A 12,401-nucleotide genomic window follows, 5' to 3' on the forward strand; every position below is an offset into this window, starting at 1 on the left:
TTTTTTTGGTGGTGGTGCTAGGGATTGAACCCAGGGCCTTGTACATTCGAGGCAAGCACCAAGTACTCTACTAACTGAACTATATCCCCAGCCTTTTCCTAGAGATTTTAAATTATGCTTTTAACCTTCCTACACAGATAATGAATATGTACTGCAATATTTTAAATATTAAGTATCATTTAGCAGAGATAATATTTGTTGATCCAGTTGATAAACAGATTTGGAGAAAAAAATCAGGGAAAATAATTCTCAAGTTGGGGGGCTGCAGTTGTAGCTCAGTGGCAGAACACTTGCCTAGAATGTGCAAGGCACTGGGTTTGATCCTTGGCATCGCATAAAAATAAATAAATAAAATAAAGGTATTGTGTCCATCTAAAACTAAAAAAAAATTATATTAAAAAAAGATGCTATTTTGGGGCATGGTCATTGTAATTGGAAAATTCAAGGGCTAGAACTTGGTCACTAATGTGCCATTCTGATTGTATGGAAGATCACAATTTGTACTGTCAGTTGGGATGTGAATAATGAACAAGAAAGTGAGCAAATCCTAGGCTACCCTGCCTCTGAAAGATTGCTGACAGGTGTATGGATGATGAGAGTCAAAAGAAATCTTAGTCCAAATGCCTTTTTTAATTAGGCTCTCAGAAAACTACTTGCCTTTCCTGAAGTTATCAGGTACTAGAACCAGGAGTACAAAACAGGGCTTCTAATTTCTTCTTTTTTTGGGGGAGGGGGGGGAGCTGGGGATTGTACCCAGGGCCTTAAGCATGCTAGGGAAGCTGTACCACTGAGCCGCAACCCTAGGCCAGAGCTTCCAGTTTCTAAGCAGGTTTCATGTAATCCAGGATACTGCTTTTTCTTTTCTTTTCTTTTCTTTTCTTTTTTTTCGTACCAGGGATTGAACTGAGGGGTGTTTAGCCACGGAGCCAAATCCCCAGGCCTTTTAGTTTTTCATTTTGAGACAAGGTCTTGCTAAGTTGCTTAGGAACTTGCTAAGTCCTTGAGGCCATGTAACCAAAAGCTTGTCCCTGTCCCCAATGCCAATCAATGCCAATTTAATAATGAGGACTTGGTTTTGAGAAAAAGGAAAAGAAAGGTTTATTGCTTTGCTAGCAAAGGAAAAACACAGGAGACTCCTATCCCAAAGGTTGACTCTCAGGAGGACAGGGGAGTTTTAAAGGAACTTCAAAGGTTACATTCCAGGAGTGCTCTGGTAGGGGGTTTCAGGGTGCCCTGGTGGTATGTTAGGATTCTCTTGTTAATTTGGGAGATATTCACTTCCCTGACCCTCAGCAGGCATCTCCTGCCTGTAGTATTCACAGGCAGTTAACTAGGGGAAGAAAAGATAACTCTGTCTCCCCAATCTTGTTAGGGGGGAGATGGGGAAGAGAAAAATAAATAAATAAACCTTAGAGCAATGGAGGCTATATTCAGAAGGTGAAGGGCCCACTGTTACTGACTGTTGGTCTTGAAGTTGTGATCTTCTTGCCTTAGCCTCCTGAGCTGCTGGGATTACAGGCATGCACCACCATTCTCAGCTGTTTATCCTTAATAGTTTGTGCTTTATACTTCCATTTTAAGGATGTATTCCTTAAGTCAATTACTAGAAATTCTGACAAGATATATACCTCTATCTCCTATTGTTATTTATAGTAATTCTTAGAAACTTGAATGTTCAATAGATTGCTTGAATTATGTCCATATGATTGAACATTTATATACCATGAACACATATTAAAAATGCCCATGATATGTAGCATGACTGTTATTTCAATTATATTGCATAATTATGTAAGTTTTTAAAATATATATGCATAAAAATGAAGTTAAATGCTAAAATAACACAGGCTGTCTCTGAATTATGTATTATAGGTAATAATTTACTTTTCTGCTATAGAAATGTAATTGCTGGTACCTCATTGTTATACAGAATACATATATGATGTTGTGATGAAAAAAAGAAAAAAAAGTGTGTCACATTAGATTGGATAGAGAGAAAGGATGGGAGAGGAGGGGAGAAATAGGGAGGATAGGAAGGGTAACAGAACAGAATAGACAATATGATTGATGGGCTGGGGATGTGGCTCAAGCGGTAGGGCGCTCGCCTGGCATGCGTGCGACCCGGGTTCGATCCTCAGCACCACATACCAACAAAGATGTTGTGTCCGCCAAGAACTGACAAATAAATATTAAGAAAATAAATAAATAAATTTATTAAAAAAAATATGATTGATGTATGTACATTCCATTTATGTATTATATGTCAAAATTCATTCTGCTCTCATGTATGACTAAAAAAAATTAAAAATAAATTGTATGGTAAAAAAATAAAACTAAGAATTCATTAGCTATAAAAAATGTAATTGCTGGTGGAAATACAAAAAATGGCACAGTTGCCATGAAAAACAGCACTTCTTGAAAAGTTAAACATATGACTCAGCAATTCTACTCTTAGGTCTATACCCAAGAGAAATGGAAACCAAATGTCCACACCAAAAATTGTGCACCACTGTTCCAAACATCATTATTCATAATAGCCAAACACTGAAACAATTCAAATGTCCTTCAACTGATGAAGGTACAAACACAATGTACAGTGAATTATTATTTAGAAATAAAATAGAATGAAGTATTAACTCATGCTACAACCGGAATGTACCTTGAAAACATTATGCTAAGTCAAAGAAGCGAGGCACAAAGGGCCACATTTATGTAAGTGATTCCACTTCACATAAAAATGTCCATAATGGGCAAATCTCCATGGTGACAAAAAGTAGATTATTCTTATAGGGGAAAAAAAGTAAAAAGCTACTACTAATGGATACAGGGTTTCTTGGAATGATGAAAATGTTGTCAACTTGGCAGTGATAGTTGCACGAATCTGAATATACCATTGAATCAGTACACTTTATTTTTTTATTATTTTTTTTAAAGAGAGAGTGAGAGAGGGGGGGGGAGAGAGAGAGAGAGAGAGAGAGAGAGAGAGAGAGAGAGAGAGAGAGAGAGAGAGAATTTTAACATTTATTTATTTTTTTTGTTTTTGGCAGACACAACATCTTTGTTTGTATGTGGTGCTGAGGATCGAACCCGGGCCGCACGCATGCCAGGCTAGCGCGCTACCGCTTGAGCCACATCCCCAGCCCCTGAATCACTACACTTTAAATAGGTGAATTTTGTGGTATTTTACACCTCAATAAAGATGTGTAAAAATATTCCAAAGTGGGCTGTGGCTGTGGCTCAGGGGTAGTGCAGTTGCCTAGCATGTGTGAGGCACTGGGTTCGGTTCTCAGCACCACATATAAATAAATAAAACAAAGTTTTGTCTATCAACAACTGAAAAAAAGATTTAAAAAAATATTCCAAAGTGCATGTGAAGGAATGGACTTGGATTTTAGGCATTTATTTTAGTATCTGAATGTATCTAAACGTATATTATCAACTCGTCATAAACTCTGACATTCTAAGCTGTCAATCTGCTCCATCTCTGACTTTATCTGGTATAGATGTATTCCATATACACTGTAAAAACAGGGCAGAAAAAAATCAGCCTCAGGCTAATTAATTTTAATTCCAATTTTCCTGTTGTTATTACACTTTTAAAATTTATTTTTGTATTGGGGATTGAACCCAGAGGCGCTCCATTACCAAGCTACACCCCTAAGCATTTTTTTATTGAGACAGTTTTGCTAAATTGCTGAGGCTGACCTCAAACATGCAATCCTTCTGCCTCAGTCTCCTGAGTTGATGGAGTTACAGGTTTGCATCACTTAGCCAGGCAAGACCCCCATTTCTTAAAAAATATTTTGAATGAAATGGCTTATTGAGGTAGTGTAATGGATGGGACTGTGTTTTCCCCAAATTTACATGTTAAATCCTTAATCCCCAATACTTCTGAATGTGTCTGTGTCAGGAGATAGGACCTTTAAAGAGGTGATTAAACTAAAATTAAGTCATTAGGTGGACCTAATCCAATCTGATAGTGTCCTTATCAAAATGGGAGAATGGATTTACAGAGAGATACCAGGGACTCATGGCCACAAAAGGGTGGCGACATGCAAGCCAAGTAGCAAGTCTTCAGAAGAAACAGAATCTTGCCAACACTTTGTAGATTTCTAGCCAACAGAACTATTTACTAATTTCTCTTGTTTAAGCCATCCAGTCTCCGATACTTTAATGGTAGCCTTGGCAAACTAATACAGCCTATTCACTGCAACCAAGTTAAGGATCTATCAGGATTGCTTTTACAAAGGTCCCCAGCATGAGTCACTGTGATCAATGTAATCAACATTTAGTGTTCATTAAAATGGTTCTACCTTTATATATATTTTTTAATCAGAAGGGAGAGCATTCAGTTATTCAAACTAGAGAATTGATTTCATAACTTCCAATAAATTACTAATTCCTCAAGATAGCATTAAATTTTACATATTTTCAAAAGTTTGCTTTTTGCTAACTCAGAATATAGCTTGTATATAAGGAGGAATGTTTGTAAGTTGAATTAGAGAACTTGGTTTCTACTTAACCTGACTTTCTATCTCTGTATATCTATCCATCCATCTATCCACCCACATCCAATTTAGTGAATGGCATGGCACAGAAAGATAAGAAAGTGAGAGAAGACCCCTTTAATCACATAAATATATGTCTAGACAGTGTCTATTTTCCCTGTTAGATTCTCAAGGACTTGACAGAGTAAGCAAGCACTTGATATTTGCTGAAGAACTAAAACCTCAGTGCAGCAACAGGGAGGAACTATAAAACTGCTTCAGGAAAATGTTAAGTCTCTGAAAGCAAGGCAGGAAGCTGTGTGCAAAAGGATTTAGGAAGTAATGTTTACTTACTAAATAGTATGGGCATGTACATGATCAAATCCCAATAAATTTTGTCAGAGGAATAGATCATTTAAATTCAACTAATATTAAAAAAGCAATGTGGGTGGGAAGGATGGTGGAATGAGACAGACATTATTACCCTATGTCCACGTATGATTGTACAACTGGTGTGACTCTGCACCATGTACAGACAGAGGAATGAGAAGTTGTGTTCCATTTGTGTACAATTCTGCTGTCATGTATAACTAATTAGAACAAATTAAAAAAAAGCAATGTGGGTGGAGAAAAATGGTGCTGACCTATGGACCTGAAAGTTTTGAATGGAAATTATGACATCCAAGATCAAAAGAATGTACAGGAATACTATCTATACCTAGTTGGTAAAGTTGTTTCATACGGGGGTATTAAGTTAGTAACTCTGAAACCACTGAGTATGTTATGCTAGAATAGAACAAATAAATAAATGAGGGTAAATGAAGGAAGCCTGGTTTTTTCCTGTTGGAGAAAGAGGTTGCCAGTAAGCAAGGGGAGAGTGCTAGAATGATCTCTCACCTAGTCCCATGCAGGCAGTGGAATTTGGGCTTCCTCTGCTTGTAACAGACTGGCTGCAAAATAAAGCTAAGAAAGAGAAAACAGTGAAGAACTCACAGGACACAGGAAGTAATTTTAGAGAATGGGGATGGGACAGCTCCTCGACCTTAGGGGTCAAGCTTCCACACTGGAAAGAGAGAGTGAGAGCCTGTGTTTGCTTTATTTATATGGGGGGTGGACTTCAAAGGTTTTCCATGTAATGTTCTTTGCCAAATAAGGTAGGGGTGGGCTGATTAGCTCCCAGTGGGTCATGCCCAACTCCAGAGCTACAAGAGCTGTCAAGAAGAGTACAAGAAGAGTAAAGAGTAAAGAAGAGTAAAGAGTACAAGAAGAGTAAAGAGTAAAGAGCTACAAGAAGAGTAAAGGCAGAGATCTCACGCCTTGGGTAGTCTATACATGGGAATGCCAGGATCATTCACAAGGGGAGACCTAAGTCCCCCATGGCTCAGTACCGAGTAGAAGACCACTCAAGTACCTTCATGGGTGGCATCCCACAATGATCCATGTGTTAATGAATTAGAGTCAGAGAAATCAGGAAGAACTCAGAGAACATAAGAAAAACAACATTTCATTGATAATGTGCACATCTACCCCCCAGGCCTTGGTATCTAATCCTATTCTCTAGTAGAAGGAACCAGAGCTCCTTGGATAAATGGATGATTTTAGGGCTAAGGCAGGGAAGATTCTAGGGCTGGGTCAAGATGAGCCTGGAACAGTGAGAAATGACAAAGTAGAGAAGTGCTAAAAAGGAAGAAAGAGGGCATGTTGAAAGTACATAGAAGCCAACCTGAAGGATCTCCTAATGGCCAAGGCTGGAACAAAAGAATGCAGTTTTAGATTATACCTCAAAGCATCAAAACCCATACATCCATGCTGACACAAATAAATGATTAAATAAATGAATGAAGGAGGAGAGACCTAGCTCCTGTATAGAACAATTCCAAATAAGTTATATAGTTACTTGCTTCTTGAGGAGATGGGGCTTGGCTCCTTCCCACCCCTTCAGTTTGGGCTATGCTTATCCCTTCTGCAGTAGTTTGATCTGGGATGTCTCCCAAAGGCCTATGTGTTAAAGGCTTGGTCCCCGGCCCATGGAGCTCTTACGAGGCAGTGGAACCTATAAGAGGTTGGGCCTGTGGAAGGAAGTTAGGACACTGGAGGTGTGCCACTGAAGGAGATAGTGGGATACCAGCCCTTTTCTCTTTTTTTTTACCTCATGATGAGGTGAGTGGTTTCACTCCACCTCGATTGTATCATGATATGTTGCCTCACACAGGCCCCAAACAACAAAGCCAAACAATCATGGACTGAAACTTTCAAAGCTGTGAGTCAAAATAAACCTTTTTTCTTTATAAACTGATTATCTCAATTATTTGTTATAGTAATGGAAAGCTGACCAACACAACTTCTAAAGAGTTGAGTATGGAATTGGAGAAAAAAATAACTTTATTATAGAAAAACCTGAGTGCTGCCTCCACCAGGTGATAAGTTGTGTTGAGGTGCCTCTGACACAATGAAAAGAACAATTCACCTCAGTGGTCTTCTTCCTAAAAGTCTATAATCCTAGATGAACCATGAGAAAGAACTCAGACAAACCCAAATTGAGGGATGTTCAAAAAATACTTGGCTAGTACTTCTCAAAAACTTTAAAGTCATCAAAAGTATGAAAAATTCTAAAAACTGTCAGGACTCAGAGGAACCTAAGGATACATTAAGACCAAATGTAATTTTTCCTGGATGGGATCTTGGAACAGAAAAAGGTCATTAGGTAAAAACTAATGAAATCCAAAGAAGCTGTGGAGTTTGGTTTATAGTAATGTATCAGAGTTGGTTGCTTAATTGTGAAAAATATATCATAGTGATGTAAAGATGTTAACAGCAGTGGAAAATGAATGTGGGGATATGGAAACTTTTTGCAACTTCTCTGAAAAAACCTAATTTTTTTTTTTCTGTTGGTACCAGGGATTGAATCCAGGAATGCTTAACCACAGAGTCACATCCCCAGCCCTTTTTAATTTAAAATAAAAAAAAAATGGTACAGAATAGAGGACACAGTAACCAATCCACAAAACTACAACTGTCTTATATTTGATAAAGGGGCTAAAAGCATGCAATGGAGGAAGGATAGCATCTTCAACAAATGGTGCTGGGAAAACTGGAAATCCATTTGCATCAAAATGAATCTGAATCCCTATCTCTCGCCTTGCACAAAAGTTAACTCAAAATGGATCAAGGAGCTTGATATTAAATCAGAGACACGGCATCTGATAGAAGAAAAAGTTGGTTATGATCTACATACTGTGGGAGCAGGCTCCAAATTCCTCAATAGGACACCCATAGCGCAAGAGTTAACAACTAGAATCAACAAATGGGACTTACTCAAACTAAAAAGTTTTTTCTCAGCAAAAGAAACAATAAGAGAGATAAACAGGGAGCCTACATCCTGGGAACAAATCTTTACTCCACACACTTCAGATAGAGCCCTAATAACCAGAATATATAAAGAACTCAAAAAATTAGACAATAAGACAACAAGTAACCCAATCAATAAATGGGCAAAGGACCTGAACAGACACTTCTCAGAAGAGGACATACAATCAATCAATAAGTACATGAAAAAATGCTCACCATCACTAGCAGTCAGAGAAATGCAAATCAAAACTACCCTAAGATACCATCTCACTCCAGTAAGATTGGCAGCCATTAGGAAGTCAAACAACAATAAGTGCTGGAGAGGATGTGGGGAAAAGGGCACTCTTGTTCATTGCTGGTGGGACTGCAAATTGGTGCAGCCAATTTGGAAAGCAGTATGGAGATTTCTTGGAAAGCTGGGAATGGAACCACCATTTGACCCAGCTATTCCCCTTCTCGGTCTATTCCCTAAAGACCTAATAAGAGCATGCTACAGGGACACTGCTACATCGATGTTCATAGCAGCTCAATTCACGATAGCAAGACTGTGGAACCAGCCTAGATGCCCTTCAATAGATGAATGGATAAAAAAAATGTGGCATTTATACACTATGGAGTATTACTCTGCATTAAAAAATGACAAAATCATAGAATTTGGAGGGAAATGGATGGCATTAGAGCAGATTATGCTAAGTGAAGCTAGTCAATCTTTAAAAAACAAATACCAAATGTCTCCTCTGATATAAGGGGAGGAAACAAGGACAGGGTAGGGACGAAGAGCTTGAGACGAAGATTTTCATTAACAGGGTTGAGAGGTGGGAGGGAAAGGAAACGAGAAGGGGAATCGCATGGAAATGGAAGGCGATCCTCAGGGTTATACAAAATGACATATAAGAGGAAAGGAGGGGTAAGACAAGATAATTCAAATGGAAGAAGTGATTTACAGTAGAAGGGGTAGAGAGAGAAAAGGGGAGGGGAGGGGAGGGGAAGGGGGATAGTAGAGAATAATACAGACAGCAGAATACATCAGACACTAGAAAGGCAATATGTCAATCAATGGAAGGGTAACTGATGTGATACAGCAATCTGTATACGGGATAAAATTGGGAGTTCATAACTCATTTGAATCAAACTGTGAAATATGATGTATGAGGAACTATGTAATGTTTTGAACGACCAACAATAAAAAAAAAATAAAAAAAAAAAGAAAGATGTCAAGTAGTGAGGGTGGATTGGAATAACCCTAGGAACTTCCTGGGCAAATATTTTAATTCAGGTAGAGAATGGATGTGTCAAAGAATCTGAATGCAGACAGGAGAAAGAGAATGTAACATATTAGTTGAGTACAGACTCCTTCTAAGCTTGGTTGAAATCTCAGAATTCTACCCATTAGCATTTGTGTGTAAACAATCATCAATTAAAAGTTAGAGTAATCTGGAAATTTTCATATCTCCATAAATTTATAAAATAATGAAAATAAGGAATATTTGAATTTAAAAGATGTAAGTTCAAATTCTATTTCGTGTGAATTTGAACAAAACTATTAATGTTTATGAGCCCATTTTAATCCTCTATGTAAGAGAACAATACTTTATCATAGTTTAATTATAATAACTAAGAAAATATACAAAAAATATAAGCCACGAAGCACAGAGGAAAATAAAGCTAACCACTAAACTCAGTTATGGCTCTCTGCCTTGGTATCTTTATATCCTCAACGCCTAGCATCGTATTTCTACTTTTTTGGTAAAATTCAAACTTCTTAATATTATTTTTTAAAAAGCCATCACAATGCAGCCCTTGGTTGTCTCTGTTACTGTCTCTTGCTACTTCCCTATCATGTTGTCTAGTTGTAGGCACTCATCAGGTCTGAATTTATGCATTGATGTAATATCGTGGGGTGCCAGGAACCCTCTGTCCTCTGGGGTATATCCCATTCAACTTCCAGGCTCATTCTCTATGCCATTTCTTCCAGAAGCCATCTGTGGCACTCCACAGATGCACTTATGCTTCTCCTTTGTTCTTGTGACACCCCGTATACACTTGACATTGTGACACTCAACAGAGTGGATTGTAATTCCCCATTTCCCCCTTGGTTTACAAATTCTTTGAGAATGAAGTCTCTATCTTGTTCACTTTTCCAGTCCCTTTTCCATTCCTAGAGCATAGCAAACAGTCAAAGAATATGTGCTCAAAAGATGTAATAAAAACATCAAAAAATGAAAAAAAAATTTGAGATAGGGTCTTGCTAAATTGCTTAGTGCTTCTCTAAATTGCCCAGGCTGGTCTCAAACTTGTAATCCTCCTGCTCAGCCTCCAGCATTGCTGGGATTACAGGCATGTACCACCACACCTGGTAAAGAATCATCAATTCTAAAATGAAAAGTTTATTTAAATTAAAAAAGCAGGGGCTGGGGTTGTGACTCAGTGGTAGAATCCATGCCTTGCACGCATGAGGCCCTGGGTTCAATCCTCAGCACCATATAAAAATAAATAAAGGTATTGTGTCCATCTACAACTAAAAAAAATTAAAGCATATCAGCAGCTGGGGTGTGGCTCAGCAGTAGAGTGCTTGCCTCCCATATGTGAGGCACTGGGTTCAATCCTCAGTACCACATAAAAGTAAATAAACAAAATAGAGATATTGTGTCCATGTATAACTTAAAAAAAAAGCATAATATGGCTAAATGCAGTGTGGTATCCTGGATTGGATCTCAGAACACAAGAAGGATATAAGTGGGAAAACTGGTGCAATCTGAATAAAATCTAGTGTTTACTTAAAAATAATAATGTACCATAGATGAATATACTATGGTAAATAATATACTGATATTAGGGAAAACTGTGTAAGGAGTATATGAAAACTCTCTTCCTTCCTTCCTTCTATCCTTCCTCTCTCCCTCCCTCCCTTTTTCCTTCCCATCCTGTGTTGGAGATTGAACCCAGGGCCTTATACATTTTAGGCAAGTGCTTCTACCAGAATTTCATATTTTTGTTGCAACTTTTCTATAAACTTAAAGTGATTCTAAATTAAAAATAGAATAATGCAATGTAGGGTAGATAAATATACAAGCAAATTTGGTTTGCTTGGACCACCCTAGATAACCTGCAGAAGGGTACTGTGGGACTCTGTAGTGAATCTCCACCCTGATTTCCACACACATTCTAATGTTGGCCCTGTTGAATAAACCTGAATGCATTTCCAGTGCGTGTATCTAGAGCAGAAAAGTGGATGTGGCTGACAGGGGGAGCCTGGGTTCCCTAGGAAACTAGATGACCCAAATCTAGGGAACAAAACAAAACTAAAAAGGGCCAAGCTTTAGAACTGAAAGGAACATGAGAACAGTTGGGAGGATGGGATCTGTTAACCATCGATTTAACTGGACAGTTAAGATTTTTCAGGAAATGAGACAATGATTCTTAGTTGGGACAGGGGGAGGGGCAGAGACCAAGGAAAATATGATATAATTGGCATTCCAATTTTTCTGCTTTACCTATGACTTACAACCTCTTTTATGCATATTATCCTTGCTGCTTGTAATAATAGACTAATAAAGACTGGCCTAAGAATCAAATGGGTGCCATGAGTTACTAGGAAGGGTAGAATAGACAGGGAAAGGGAGAAAAAGGGACATATCTAGGGCCATAGCTATAATACAGTTCCAAACCTCTTAACTTGTGTCTGTGGCCATCTTCTGCACCAGACTGTGAACTCTTCCGGCATGAGGATGTTGCCTTATTCTTCTGTAGGCACAGCAGTGTTCTGTACATTGTAGGTGTTCAGTACACATCAATTTAATGAATAAGTAAGGCAGGAAGCTAGAAACCAGTGTAATTAGGAATGTTTTTCTTTTGAAAACCTAAGAGGAAATGTTCAATCACAAACATATCTTCACCTTTAGTCCTCAGAGTACTTAAGACAATTAAAATATTTGGTATTGGGGACTGAACTCAGGGGTGCTTTACCACTGAGCTACATTCCCAGCCCATTTTTTTTAAAAAAATTTAGACAGGGTGTTGCTAAGTTGCCAAGACTGGCCTTGAATTTGTAATCCTCCTGCCTCAGCCTCCCCAAGTTTCTGGGATAATTAAAAATATTTTGCTAATTCAATTTTTCACTCCAATGGGGAAATATGGTGTGTGACTCTTAAACTTATACAACTCGAAATAGAATTTGAGGGATGGATATATTATGTTAAACACATTTCACAGAATAAAAAGCCACTGCCCAGCTATATAATTTGGAAACCAGTAAAAAAATGGCATGCTAAATTATGTTGAGCCATTAATATTTTCATTCTAATTAAGGTATACAAGACAAGGGGTGGGGAGAAAGCTCAATATGAGTCTTCAAAGAGTTCTGAAAAAAAATTAAACTTGTTCATCTAGTACAGTGGCTTTTGGCCTGCCATAGCAAGTCAATGATGAGGTTTTCCCTGAAGAGGATATTAAGAAATAAGGGAATATAATCACTTTTTTTCAAAAGCTAAGTAAGTTTATTTACTTTAGTAGATTATTGCTCTAAGGTTATAAAATTATGCTTGATCTACTTTTAATATTTATTTT

Source organism: Urocitellus parryii, chromosome X (assembly GCF_045843805.1).
Source record: "Urocitellus parryii isolate mUroPar1 chromosome X, mUroPar1.hap1, whole genome shotgun sequence".
Classification (NCBI taxonomy): Eukaryota; Metazoa; Chordata; class Mammalia; order Rodentia; family Sciuridae; genus Urocitellus; species Urocitellus parryii.